At 52.4% G+C, this 13,345-nt stretch overlaps 1 protein-coding gene across 1 annotated transcript in view; it reads right to left on the bottom strand.

Moving 5' to 3' along the window:
- COL6A3 (collagen type VI alpha 3 chain) overlaps window positions 1–12,407 on the bottom strand; it is a 109,249-nt gene extending 96,842 nt beyond the window's left edge. The window contains exon 1 of the mRNA XM_073306772.2: window positions 12,160–12,407. The gene's annotated coding sequence lies outside the window, so the exon portion shown is untranslated. The remainder of the gene's footprint in view (window positions 1–12,159) is intronic.
- Window positions 12,408–13,345: the final 938 nt, after the last annotated feature.

The raw sequence follows: 13,345 nt of genomic DNA, 5'->3' as shown, positions 1-13,345 counted from the left end.
GCCCAGAGGCCTTTGGGAGGCATGCAGCTAGATGGGATGGCCAGCCTTTAGCCATGGATCCGTGTGTCTTCAGCCTAAGCCGACGGGCCCTACTGATCAGCAGCTCATCCCACAATGGACTTCTTCAGCGTTCAGAAACTACGGAACATTCCAAGTAGGGTTCCCCCTCCGCCCCGCTGCGCTTTTTCCAGGGGATGGAAGTACATGTGTTGCTAGAGAAAGAAGCTGAGATTTTCAAAGTTGCCTGAGGGGTGTAGGGGCTCGTTTCCCATTCAGTTTACTGTGCGGTAGGTGTTCAAATCCCTTGGGTGACGTTGAAGATCTCAGCCGTAAAGTACTGTAGCAATGTTACTTTCTAAGTCACGCTTCAGTGACTTTAAAAACATTTCATTTGATATCAAAATGGCATTCGCCCGCCTGCAATTTGGCAATAGCAGTGGCCCTGAGATACCAGAAGATCAGAACCTGAGCAGAACAGTGAGAGGTCTGTTTGCGAAGCCATTTTATACCTATATTTTATTCACACTTAACTAATATAAGAAAGTAAGAGCTGCCATACTGGGTCAGATCAATGGTCCATCTAGCCCAGAATCCCGTCTCTGACAGTGGCCAGTACCAAAGCTTCACGGGAGTGCACAGAACAGGAAACTTGTAGTGATCCACCACGTCTTCCCTTCCTGGTTTCTGGCAGTCAGAGATTTAGGGTTGCCCTGAGCATGGGGTTGCATGGCTGACCATGGTGGCTAATAACCATTGATGGACCTATCCTTCATGACCTTATCTAGTTCCTTTTTGAACCCATTTATACTTTTGGCCATAACAACATCTCATGGCAATGAGTTCCACAGGTGAATTGTGTGTTAGGTGCAAAAGTACTTCCACATCTGATGCCCATTAATTTAATCGGGTAACCCTTGTTTTTTGTATGGTGTGAAAGGAGTAAATAACACTCCTCTATTCACTCTTTCCACTTGATTAATGATTTTACGGCCCTCTATCATATCCCTCCCTTAGTGGTCTCTTCCCTGAGCTTAACAGCCCTAGTCTTGTTAGTGTCTCCTTGTCTGAAAGCCGTTCCATACCCTGGATCATCACAGAGGTTATTTCTCTTTCTGAGAATAAAACTCCAATCATAAAATATCAGGGCCCTCAGGAGGTCATCTAGTCCAATCCCCTGCTCAAAATCCCCAATTTTTGCCCCAGATCCCTAAATGATCCCCTTAAGGATTGAACTCAGAACCCTGGGCTTAGCAGGCTAATGCGCAAACCACTGAGCTATCCCTCCCCTCCACTGGAAAAAGCACCCAGATATGAACCAGGGACCTCTTGATCTGCAGCCAAAATGCTCTACCCCTGAGTTATACCCCCGTGTGCAGAAATAACTTCAAGCATCTGTATTTTTAAATGAATTAAGGGTCAGGGGAGCCCGGGGTGTAGGGCCTTACTCCCCTCCATTGGGTACCCACTTCAAGGGTAACAGTGTGGAATAAGAGCAGCCCCCATGGGGCTGCTACTCCACCTCCCATGCATCTGGAGGGGGAATGGGCAGCAAAGGATGGGGAGTGGGTTTATCCTTGGATCCACCTCCCCAGTACACTGAGCCTTTGCATCTGAGGAAGTGAGCGGGGCCAGGTATAAAGCCGGCATAGATTGCTTCTTCCCTGGAGGGGAACCAGGGCCCAGAGAATGACTCTGCCCTCTGGGCAGAGCAACTACACACTGTCCCTAGCTCGAGGCTTGTGGCAAAGCCATGACTGAAGCACAGACAAAACAAAAATCCCCTCTCTAGACTTGCCCGATAGGAACAAAAAGGGGTAAATCAGCCCAACTGACTTAAGCATGTTAGAAAAACAGGGCTATTCCATCTCTTCTTAGCTATTCTAACTTCTTAGCGGCAAAGTGAGAGTAAATCTGGCTGCCGCTGATTTACTTCAGAAGAAATATTTTTATGATACATGATTTCTCTCTGTCCAGCCGTCCCAGGGTACCAACTAAAAAAGGCTAACGTAGAGAAGACATACATTCTTATCTCTTCAGCTCTCAGCTTTGGCTGAACTTCATATGATTCTTTCTGGTCTGACTCACAACAGGCTCCCGGTTGCCAAGAGACGTGTTTCATAATCTCCGTTTTGCTGCCATCTGCTGGAGTCCTTGGTTACATTTCTTCACCGTATACAGTAGAATTTACAGTGTTCTCTCAAGTTTTGGGGAAAGTCAATGTGAGTTTCATATTCACAATATTTATTGCTAGCTGTCATTTTCAAAGCAATTTACAAGTATTAGTGAATCCTCACAATACCATGTGCATTATTTAAACTCAGTTAGCTCCAGATTGCAGATGGGTAAACTGGTCAGGGGAAATTGAGGCACAGAATAATTAAATGCCCATGGTCAAAGAGCAAGCTGGCGGTTGAACTGGGATTAAAATTCAGTGTTAAAAACCCCAACTCTTCCTCTGAATCCAGTTGTTTTAAAAGGTGATGTTAAATGTCATGTACGTATTCTAGTTCTCTGTTAATGCCCCTCAGCCCTTCTGGCATCTGGCACTTCTACATCATCAGAGAAAAATGAAAAGTCATTGGCCCATAAAAAGCAAGTCTAACGTGGGTGGAATGTGACTTCACCTAAACATGACCAATTTTTTCTGCAGATGGTTTGCAGCAGCACCCAGTAATGCAATTGCATTGCTGAGTCAGAGTCTCACTTTGGCAGCTCATTTTACCCATCCAACCCCCACCACAGAGAAATCCTGTTAAATCAATGGGACTGCTTATGTGAGTATGGGGAACTGAATTTGGCCCATTCTTTCAAGAGGTAAAATCGGCAGCTAAGAAATTTGGGACTAAGGAATCTCAACAGTGAAAGGGAGCAAAGAAACAAAACACCTTTGGAGTCTCAAAATTGTTTCCTCTTTCTCTTAGCATGTCCAGAGAGAAAAGACTGACCACAACATTAAAGAAGGGCTTTGCATTTTCAGATTGCTACAGAATCCCCAGACATCGGCCCTTTCTTTACGATTCAGAAATGTCTACATGTCTTATAACAGAAAAGGGCTCAAATTAACCTTGACACAGTGGAAACAATGCTTTGAAGTTCCCTAGAATGAAATACTTCAGTGTTATGCCTCTAAACCAAACGGAGTATTAACCTGTTGAAGGAGGCCAACATAGAATTCGAACCTCTTGCTCTCCAATTCACTGCTGATGGGGATGCAGCTACTTTATCTGAAAAAGCGATCAATATACCATAACTTTGCTTTTCCACTAGGATCCACCAAGGATGTATATGTTATCAGTCACATCCTTACAAATCTAAGCTTAGGAATTTCAAAAGAGGTGCTAAACTCCCATTCATAGAATCATAGAATATCAGGGTTGGAAGGGACCTCAGGAGGTCATCTAGTCCAACCCCCTGCTCAAAGCAGGACCAATCCCCAACTAAATCATCCCAGCCAGGGCTTTGTCAAGCCTGACCTTAAAAACTTCTAAGGAAGGAGATTCTACCACCTCCCTAGGTAATGCATTCCAGTGTTTCACCACCCTCCTAGGGAAGAAGTTTTTCCTAATATCCAACCTAAACCTCCCCCACTGCAACTTGAGACCATTACTCCTTGTCCTGTCCTCTTCTACCACTGAGAATAGTCTAGAACCATCCTCTCTGGAACCACCTCTCAGGTAGTTGAAAGCAGCTATCAAATCCCCCCTCATTCTTCTCTTCTGCAGACTAAACAATCCCAGTTCCCTCAGCCTCTCCTCATAAGTCATGTGTTCCAGACCCCTAATCATTTTTGTTGCCCTTCGCTGGACTCTCTCCAATTTATCCACATCCTTCTTGTAGTGCGGGGCCCAAAACTGGACACAGTACTCCAGATGAGGCCTCACCAATGTCGAATAGAGGGGAATGATCACGTCCCTTGATCTGCTCGCTATGCCCCTACTTATACATCCCAAAATGCCATTGGCCTTCTTGGCAACAAGGGCACACTGCTGACTCATATCCAGCTTCTCGTCCACTGTCACCCCTAGGTCCTTTTCCGCAGAACTGCTGCCTAGCCATTCAGTCCCTAGTCTGTAGCTGTGCATTGGGTTCTTCCGTCCTAAGTGCAGGACCCTGCACTTATCCTTATTGAACCTCATCAGATTCCTTTTGGCCCAATCCTCCAATTTGTCTAGGTCCCTCTGTATCCTATCCCTGCCCTCCAGCGTATCAACCACTCCTCCCAGTTTAGTATCATCCGCAAATTTGCTGAGAGTGCAATCCACACCATCCTCCAGATCATTTATGAAGATATTGAACAAAACCGGCCCCAGGACCAACCCCTGGGGCACTCCACTTGACACCGGCTGCCAACTAGACATGGAGCCATTGATGTTTTAACCAAGAGGAAGGATGGCTCATTGGTTTGGCCACTAGCCAGAGATCTGGGTTTAAATCCCTGCTCCTCCACAGACTTCCTATATAAATTTGGGAAAGTCACTTAGTGCAGGTCACTTAGTGGGGTAATACTCACTATTGGAGTGTGATTTCTAAAGCGCACGAACTTGTCAGGCATTAATAGGTCCGTGTAGACCCAGCTGGTACACACCTAAAGTTTCCAAGTTCATTTTAACGTAATGCTATTTCAAACAGGACTCAATTAAAGCTCACTAGGGAACTTTTAGTTCCCATCAGCAGGGTCCTCAATGATCAATTAATGTGCAACACATTAGCGTGCTTTGGAAATCACACCCCCATCGGGCACACTGCTGCTCCATGTAGACAAGCCCTAAGTCTCTCCTTACCTCAGCCCCCCATCTGTATAATGGGGACAATAGCACTGCCCTGCCTCCCAGGGGTGTTATGAGGATCAATACAATAAATATGGTGAGGTGCTCAGATACTCTGGTAATGGGGGGAGGCCACAAAGTACCAAAGACAAAACTTCCTTATGCCCCTTTAAAAATCTGATCCTAATGAACCGAAAAGAACAAATTTGCCCTCACTCAAATTTCTGACCGTTTCAAACCACAGGGAGTGCGCTACCCACAATTGCTGCTCTCGGAATACTGAGACACAGTACAAATAAGCTGGTGATCGGTTACTGGTAGAGCTTAATACAATGCATCACTAAGCCATGCCGAGTGGCTGTCACAAAGCCAGGGAACCACAGCCCCAGTGGTTACTGATTTCCTGGAACTTTGTCCTCTGAGACCTGAGTCATCTACAGCTGTTGTTCAATAAATTCCAATTCTAAAATTATTTGGAAGACTGCAGAGGACCATACCCCAGTGTCAAAATCATGGCCCTCGACGTTAATCAATGTTAAACGTCTGACAGCTGGAGGTCTAAGCAATTTTGCAGGAAGCTGTTTGTTCTACAAGTCTCCCTAACCGAATCTTTAGCCTAACATAACTCAGGGAGGCTCAGATGTTTCTTGTTATATAGCATACTCCCTGAAATCAAATGGGGAAGGCATTTTCTATACTGAATGCTGCCAGATGCCTGAAAACAGAGACCAATGATATAGAATAACCCTTTGCTAATAAGAGATTCTTGTTAAAGGCTCTAAATTTGTGCCTTTCTCATCTGTTCTCTTCATATTGTATGGGGTAACATTTTCAAAAATTCCTCAGAGACTTAGGAGACTAAATCTAATTTTCAAAAGTGACTTAGACACTTAGATGCCTCAGTCCCATTGATTTTCAGTGAGACATAGGCTTGTGAGGCCCAGGTCTTCAAAGGTATTCAGGTGCCTAACTTCTTGGGAGTTAGGAGCCTGAACCCCTTTGAAGATCTGGGACTCACAAGCCTAAGTCACCTTTGAAAATGGCAGTTAGACTCTTAAATCACTAAGGCACTTTTGAAACTCTTACCCATTGGCCGTATTGTGGCAAGCCACACCCTCACCAAACAAGCCTCAGGTGAGGCTTCTTCTAGAGAGCGATGACAGTTCCTACGCATCCTCAGCTGACGTGGCACTCCATTGAGTTCAGTGGAGCTGAGCCAATTCACATCAGCGGAAGACCTGGCCCAAACAGAGTTTAATAGCGGAGCTGCTTACTGATATTGAAAACTGATGACACTTGAAATACGAAGGTTTTATTAGGCTGATGTCCGCTCCCAAAGACTGCAAGTTAGACCTGGACTAAGCAAAAAACAAAAGGTTTAGAACATCAAAAAACCTTTCCATTACAACCCAATTTTTCTTAGTTCTCTTGTTTTGCTGAAGGCTGGGTTTTGTATTTTGGGATATGTTCTCTCACATTGCACCTGGATAACTCCCACCTGGGCTAGCTCTGATAGTAGTTGCATATGTGCATTTGAATGAAAAAAGAATGCCCTTTGGCTCCAAATCCACTTCAGATGTATAGAAATATGAAGGGGAGTGATTCATTGCTGATCTAGCTAACCGCTAACTAAAGTCAGTAGTAATCTCTGGTGAGACGTGTAGTAGCTGGATCTATGCGCTCTGTGAGCTCCACTTGGTAAACTTCCCCAGCCTTATTATGCAATCCATCAACTGTTTCATGCATCCCTAGAGGAAAATGGAATGAGCACACAAGTCAGGAACAGCCACTCAAGCGGCTCATCTCAATTATGTCATATTGTGTGTTAACTTGCTTATTTCATTCCTTAACTTTGCCTGTTCTCTTTGTGCCTGATCTGCCCCCTGCTGGAGTTATGGGAGTTATTGTGCTGACTTCAATGGCAGTTGAGTCAGGTCTCCTGGGCAGGAGACTCTCCATTCAACAGAGCCGATACAATGCAAACATTTTAGTTCTACAGCATCTCTTACTGCTCTCCTAACTGAAGACCAAATACCACACCCTTCTGTCTCAAAGGCGGTTCCTTTGGAGCAGATTTCTCAGACCCTCTTGTGCCGACAACAGGGAAAATGTAAGCAAATCAAAGCAGGGACAGGAAAGGAGAGACAAGGGTTGGTGGTTAATGCATACGGAGCTGCTAGGGATTTTTCTCTTTAAAATCATCTTGTTGGCTTAAAATCTGGTTATTTTCTGCTTCTTGCATCTGGGACTGAAATAGAGCCGTTAGTAGGAGGAAAGAGAGTATTTGCTGAAGAAACGAGGAAACTCCCTCAGGAATCAATGACTCTTTATGTATAGGAACCTATTCTACCAGGTCCCCTCCACCCATGCTGCTCAGCTTCTTAATATAGAACACGGGTCATTAAAATGTAGAAAACCTGATGGAGGTGTGGAACATCAGTGCTTGACATTTGATTCACAGGAGAAAACTGACACAAAAGACCACCAGAAAGCAAACTGTGCATCTAGCACGCTTAACTGAGAGGCAGAGAGAAGAATTGTAAACCAGGTTTACAGTTCAGACTGAATGTGACCAGGAAAAGCTGGCTAGAATGAAACCCCAGCCTGACAAACAAGAGGAAAATGGTAATGTCAGGCAAATATCTCCATTGAAGGTGCTGATAAAACCTTCCCCCCACCCCCTTAGGTATTTCACACATGTGTCAAGATCATTACCCTGAATTATAAGAGCAAAATCGTTAGAGCTAAGTAAGAAGTAAGTTAAGGATGTTTTTCACATGTCATGTGGGAATGCATATCCAAGCCTAGGGACCAATTCTGATGATACTGAAATCAGTGAAAGAATCGCCTTTGAGATCAGTGGTAGCAAGATCAGAGCCCTAGTTTTCAGCCTGAAAAAGTCATCCCACAAAAGCCATGGATCTACCGGGTTTAAGCAGGGGGAGAACATGATCTCTTGGCAGTTCTGCTTCATGGATGTAGGGAGTCATGTGCCTTGTCCATCACAGCGCAATCCACTGTCAGTCACTCCTCATTTGTTCTCCTCAAGGGGCGCCTCAGGAATATCTCTATTGCATTACGAAGAAATGGTGGGAAAGGGAGTGAAAAAGCCCTGTTCGCCAAGCTCTCTCCACCACGGGGACTGGTGGCAGTGCCTTTCAGCCAGGAGGCTGGCTGAGGAGGGATGGTCCAAGTAGTTAGTGGGCTTGCCTAGGACTCAGAAGACCCAGGTTCAATTACCTGCTCTGCTACTGGCTTCCTGGGTGACCTTGAGCAAGTCTCTTATCCTCTGTGTGCCTTGGTTCCCCACCCGTGAAGCGGGGACATCTGTACAGCCCTACATCATAAGCATGGAGTTGAGCTAAACATGTTTAAACCTGTGAGGTGCTCAGGTGCTCTGATGACAGGCTCTAGCTGAAAGCCTGCTCCAATACAGTAGCAATTAATGGGATTAAACCAGCAGATGGGTGGGTAAAGACGCGGGATTAAAAGGGACAGTCCTCAGAAATCCTGCATGAAGGAGCCACAAATAAACTGAGAGCTTCCCCTCTCAGCAGCGTCCCACTGGAATGAAGCTGACTTTGGCCAGCCAGGGTTGGGGCAGGAGCAGTCTTGGCCCAGATGTCTGGTCAGGAAGCAGCTGGGGCCAGGAACATTTCCTCACCAAGGGCTCTGGTCAGGAGGGGCCTGCTGCTGGAGCAAACGAGCAGGAGCTTAGTCAGAGCAAAAGTCCCCCAAGAGCAGACTGCCAGCTACATCTTCTGTGGCCCCAGCCGGTAATAAAATTCTTGGGGTTTCCCTGTGAGGGCATCTCTGTCTCTCTCATTGGCAATTGTATACACAAAGGCCAAGCTGTTCCCTCTCCCCCCAGCACAGCCATAATCTTGCACATAAAGGACCAGATTCTGCCACCTCTCCTTTGTGTGCAGCCCCACTGGGTACCAGAGGACGACTGAAGGGAGAAGGTGCCACTCAGCAAGCGCATGAAGGGCAGAACCGGCCTTGCTGGGATCACTCGGTGCCCTCCTACCTCCTTCATGCATCGGTCCCCTCAGGGACACAACTCCGTGTGGACAGAAGAGGCGGGGTGGGGGCTCAGCCAGGAGGGCAATTAGAGAGAGTAGGTGATGAGCATCTCCACAATACACCTTGCCCCCGGGGAGCCTGGCTAGTGCCCGCCATGGCGCACTAAGCACCTGGCTGCCCATAGCCAGGGGCCAGCTCGCCACGGGAATCGCTGGCTATGCACCGGGCACGGGACTGATCAATCAAAACCACACGTCTCCGCGGCCCCGGGGGACAGGGAAGGAAACTGACCGTGGGCACCGCTTCCCGGGGTCACCGCTACTCACTCCCACCCACCGCACCCGCACCAAATACACGAACCATGCAACTGACGAGCTGCTACTTCCACCTTCTGGGAAATTAAGTAGGGACCCAGAGGCTCTTCCAAGAAGTCACCCAATGCAGTGAAATGTCCAGCAGCTGAGTGAGGGCTGTGGATGGCAGGGGGTAGATCTGGGTGTGACCGTGGTTGGGCGGGTTGGGGCCGACCGGCGCCCAGGCGGGGGAGATCCGGGACAGACCGGGCGGGTTGGGGCGGACCGGCGCCCCGGCGGGGGAGATGCGGGACAGACCGGGCGGGTTGGGGCGGACCGGCGCCCCGGCAGGGGAGATCCGGGGCAGACCGGGTGGGTTGGGGCGGACCGGCGGCCAAGCGGGGGAGATCCGGGGTAGACCGGGCGGGTTGGGGCGGACCGGCGCCCCGGCGGGGGAGATCTGGGACAGACCGGACGGGTTGGGGCGGACCGGGCGGGTTGGGGCGGACCGGCGGCCAGGCGGGGGAGATCCGGGGCAGACCGGGCGGGTTGGGGCGGACCGGCGCCCCGGCGGGGGAGATCCGGGACAGACCGGGCGGGTTGGGGCGGACCGGCGGCCAGGCGGGGGAGATCCGGGGCAGACCGGGCGGGTTGGGGCGGACCGGCGCCCAGGCGGGGGAGATCCGGGACAGACCGGACGGGTTGGGGCGGACCGGGCGGGTTGGGGCGGACCAGCGGCCAGGCGGGGGAGATCCGGGGCAGACCGGGCGGGTTGGGGCGGACCGGCGCCCCGGCGGGGGAGATCCGGGGCAGACCGGGTGGGTTGGGGCGGACCGGCGCCCCGGCGGGGGAGATCCGGGGCAGACCGGGCGGGTTGGGGCGGACCGGCGCCCCGGCGGGGGAGATCCGGGACAGACCGGGCGGGTTGGGGCGGACCGGCGGCCAGGCGGGGGAGATCCGGGGCAGACCGGGCGGGTTGGGGCGGACCGGCGCCCCGGCGGGGGAGATCCGGGACAGACCGGACGGGTTGGGGCGGACCGGGCGGGTTGGGGCGGACCAGCGGCCAGGCGGGGGAGATCCGGGACAGACCGGACGGGTTGGGGCGGACCGGGCGGGTTGGGGCGGACCAGCGGCCAGGCGGGGGAGATCCGGGACAGACCGGACGGGTTGGGGCGGACCGGGCGGGTTGGGGCGGACCAGCGGCCAGGCGGGGGAGATCCGGGACAGACCGGACGGGTTGGGGCGGACCGGGCGGGTTGGGGCGGACCAGCGGCCAGGCGGGGGAGATCCGGGACAGACTGTGGCTGGCGGGAGCTCAGAGCCCCTAGCACCCGCTCTGCAGCGAGCAGAGCTCAGAGTTGTGGGTCTCCTTTTCCTTCTGGATGGAAGATGTGGAAGGGAAGGAGGAAAGGGCTATTCCCTCTGCAGCCAGAGGGCGTGTCCCACCGTGGGACGGGTTCAGAGGGCGCTGCAATAAAACCACCTGGTCTCCCCACTCCCTGCGCCAGCTCCACCGGGCACGTGGCACGGCGCCTCCAGCGCCAGCCTGGCTCTCCCACCCTGCCTGGCACCCCGACAGCACCTGCCCTTCCCAGCGGGACAGGCCGCGGCGTTCGCAGCCCGGCGAGGAGGGCGCCGCCAGCAGCCGCCGCGCCCTCCACCCAGCGCTCGCTCAGGCGAAGTCTGTGGCCCAGGCCCTGCGGCATCCTGCAACTGCCCTCCCTGGATCCATCCCCTCGGGCACGCTGCCCCTCCCCGGGGACCCTCCCCGGGCACGCTGCCCCTCCCTGGAGCCCCCCCCCCTTGGGGACGCTGCCCCTCCCCGGGGACCCCCTCGGGCACGCTGCCCCCCTCCAGGGACCCTCCCCGGGGACCCTCCCCGGGCACGCTGCTCCCCTCCAGGGACCCTCCCCGGGCACGCTGCTCCCCTCCAGGGACCCTCCCCGGGCACGCTGCTCCCCTCCAGGGACCTTCCCGGGGCACACTGTCCCTCCCTGGAGACCCCCCTTGGGGACGCTGCCCCTCCCCGGCCCCCCCTCGGGCACGCTGTCCCTCCCCGGGGACCCCCTCGAGCACACTGTCCCTCCCTGGAGCCACCCCCTTGGGGACGCTGTCCCTCCCCGGCCCCCTCTCGGGCACGCTGCCCCTCCCCGGGGACCCCCTCGAACACCGGCCCAGGCACCGCTGCAGCCCCTCCCCGAGGCTCCCCCTGGGGCGCTGGCCCAGCCAACCCCCCTTTCCGAGGTTCCCCCTCGGGCAGCGGCTCCACCACCCCTTCCCCCCCCCGGGCACTAGCCCTGCCACGGCGCCTGCCCCTCCCCGAGGCTCCCCCCCCCCCCCCGAGCGCTGGACCTGCCTTGGTCCCTCCCTGAGGCTCCTCCTTGGGTCCCACCCCTCCCCACGGGCCCTGCCACCGCCCCAGCCCCTTCCCTTCTCTTGCCGCTCCTTAGACAGGGCTGCAGCAAGAAGTAGCCCAGTAAGGACAGCAAAGCCAGGACCTGAGTGCTCAGCAAGGTCAATAAAATGCCATTCATTGCTTTGGCCCATCGCTGGTTCCCCTCTCCTTCCACGAAAGGCTGAAAATGGCTCCTGCTCCGCTCTCAGCCCTCTCCGCGCCCGGCTTGCTCAGGTAGCGGCGTCTAGCTCGGGGACCAGCCCGCGGAGCTAGGAAGAGTGTCCCGAGCGGTTCTGCCTTTCCGCTCAGACTAAAGGCGTGGGGCCCGAGCCAGCGTCGCTCCTACCCGGCCAGCGGGCGACCAGACAGCCAGTGTGAAAAATCAGACCAGGGAGTGGGGGGTAAGAGGCGCCCACATAAGACGAAGCCCCGAATATCCTGTAAATTCGGGACATCTGGTCCCCTTATCCTGCAGGATTCCGGACCATTACACCCGGGACGAATCGAGCTCCTTGATCTCATAACTGAGAGAGACCGCTCTGGCCAAAAGCCCCGGAAATGTGCAAAGTCAGCACATGCCAACTGAAAGCACAGGAGAGAAGCTCTCAGTCCAGCTGGGACACACAGAGCAACGATCAATCCTGGGCAGCGGAGCTCCTGTGCAGAAAGAAACACTTACCCCAAAGAAATGCGACGAATTACTTGTTCCCAGACCTTTTACGCCAAATTATTTGCAGATCGGACTCATCCCTTCTCCTTGGCGCTCAATCTCCCCTTCCTGGAGTGTGTTTATTCTCCACAGTGAACGTGGGGTTGTGAATGGTAAAAATCCTCTTGCCGTTTTCCCAGTGAGTCTGGAGCAGCAGCAAAACGGAGCTGCCTTTGGTGGAGGATGCAGCTCCGAACTGGATTGTCTCCAGCGTTACAGTCAAGGCCGCCCCACTGAGTGACCCAAACTGTAAATGAAAAACAGACTTGCATGACGCTGTTTCTTCTGGCCCTTCTGCGAGGGTGATGTCACAGAGCCTCTGTCCCACAGCTCTTCAAACTAAAGTCTGTCTCCCCTCCGATCAACTTTCCGAGTCGCTGTGCGTGGGGGGGGCTCTTGCAAACGGGATCGCTGTTTCATGCTGGTTCCCTGCTTCCCAGGGTTTGACTTGACCCCTTTTTCCACCGGTATCTGCGAGAATAAAACAAGAAGTGCGGTCTGGTTTTCCAACGTTTAAAAATAGAAATCTGCTTGTTTGGATGAAGGGGCTCACACCGTCTACTGTAATAATCCCTCCTTAACTGAGGAAGGGTTTTTTCATTTTACCAAGTAAAGTAAAATCACCTGGGTTTTAAACCGAGCAATAAAGAGGGAGCAAAGCCCTGGATCTCCTGTTGTTAAGGGAATAGTGGCAAGGGGCAGAACTGGGGTTGTAAAAAGAACCTGTTCCAAGATGCGTCTAGGTTGCCACAGGGGAGCTTTAGCGGGATTTTTCATACACTTCGCGGTGCTTTTCCTCTGCCTAATCTGCCTCAAACCGTGTGTGGGTGTTGTCAGCTGTCCTCTTTGTGTGATATTGCAAATATCTGAAAAATAAGGTCCCTGTAAAAGACAAGGGTTTTGATTAGCGAGACCAGGTGAGGGAGGTCATAACTTTTATTGGACCAATTGGTGAAACAGTCAAGGTCTTCAACCCTGAAGAAGAGTTCTGTGTAAGCTTGAAAGCTTGTCTCTTTCACTCACAGAAGCTCATCCACTAAAAGATACCCCACCACCCTTGTCTATCTCATATCCTAGGGACAATATGGCTAGGACAGCACTGCAAACAAGATTGTTATTGACATTTAAGACGCTGTTTCTGGGTAACATTTTCAAA

Source organism: Lepidochelys kempii, chromosome 11 (assembly GCF_965140285.1).
Source record: "Lepidochelys kempii isolate rLepKem1 chromosome 11, rLepKem1.hap1, whole genome shotgun sequence".
Classification (NCBI taxonomy): Eukaryota; Metazoa; Chordata; order Testudines; family Cheloniidae; genus Lepidochelys; species Lepidochelys kempii.
Note: the sequence above shows the minus strand (reverse complement) of the source record. Positions and strands in the feature narration are given on the sequence as shown.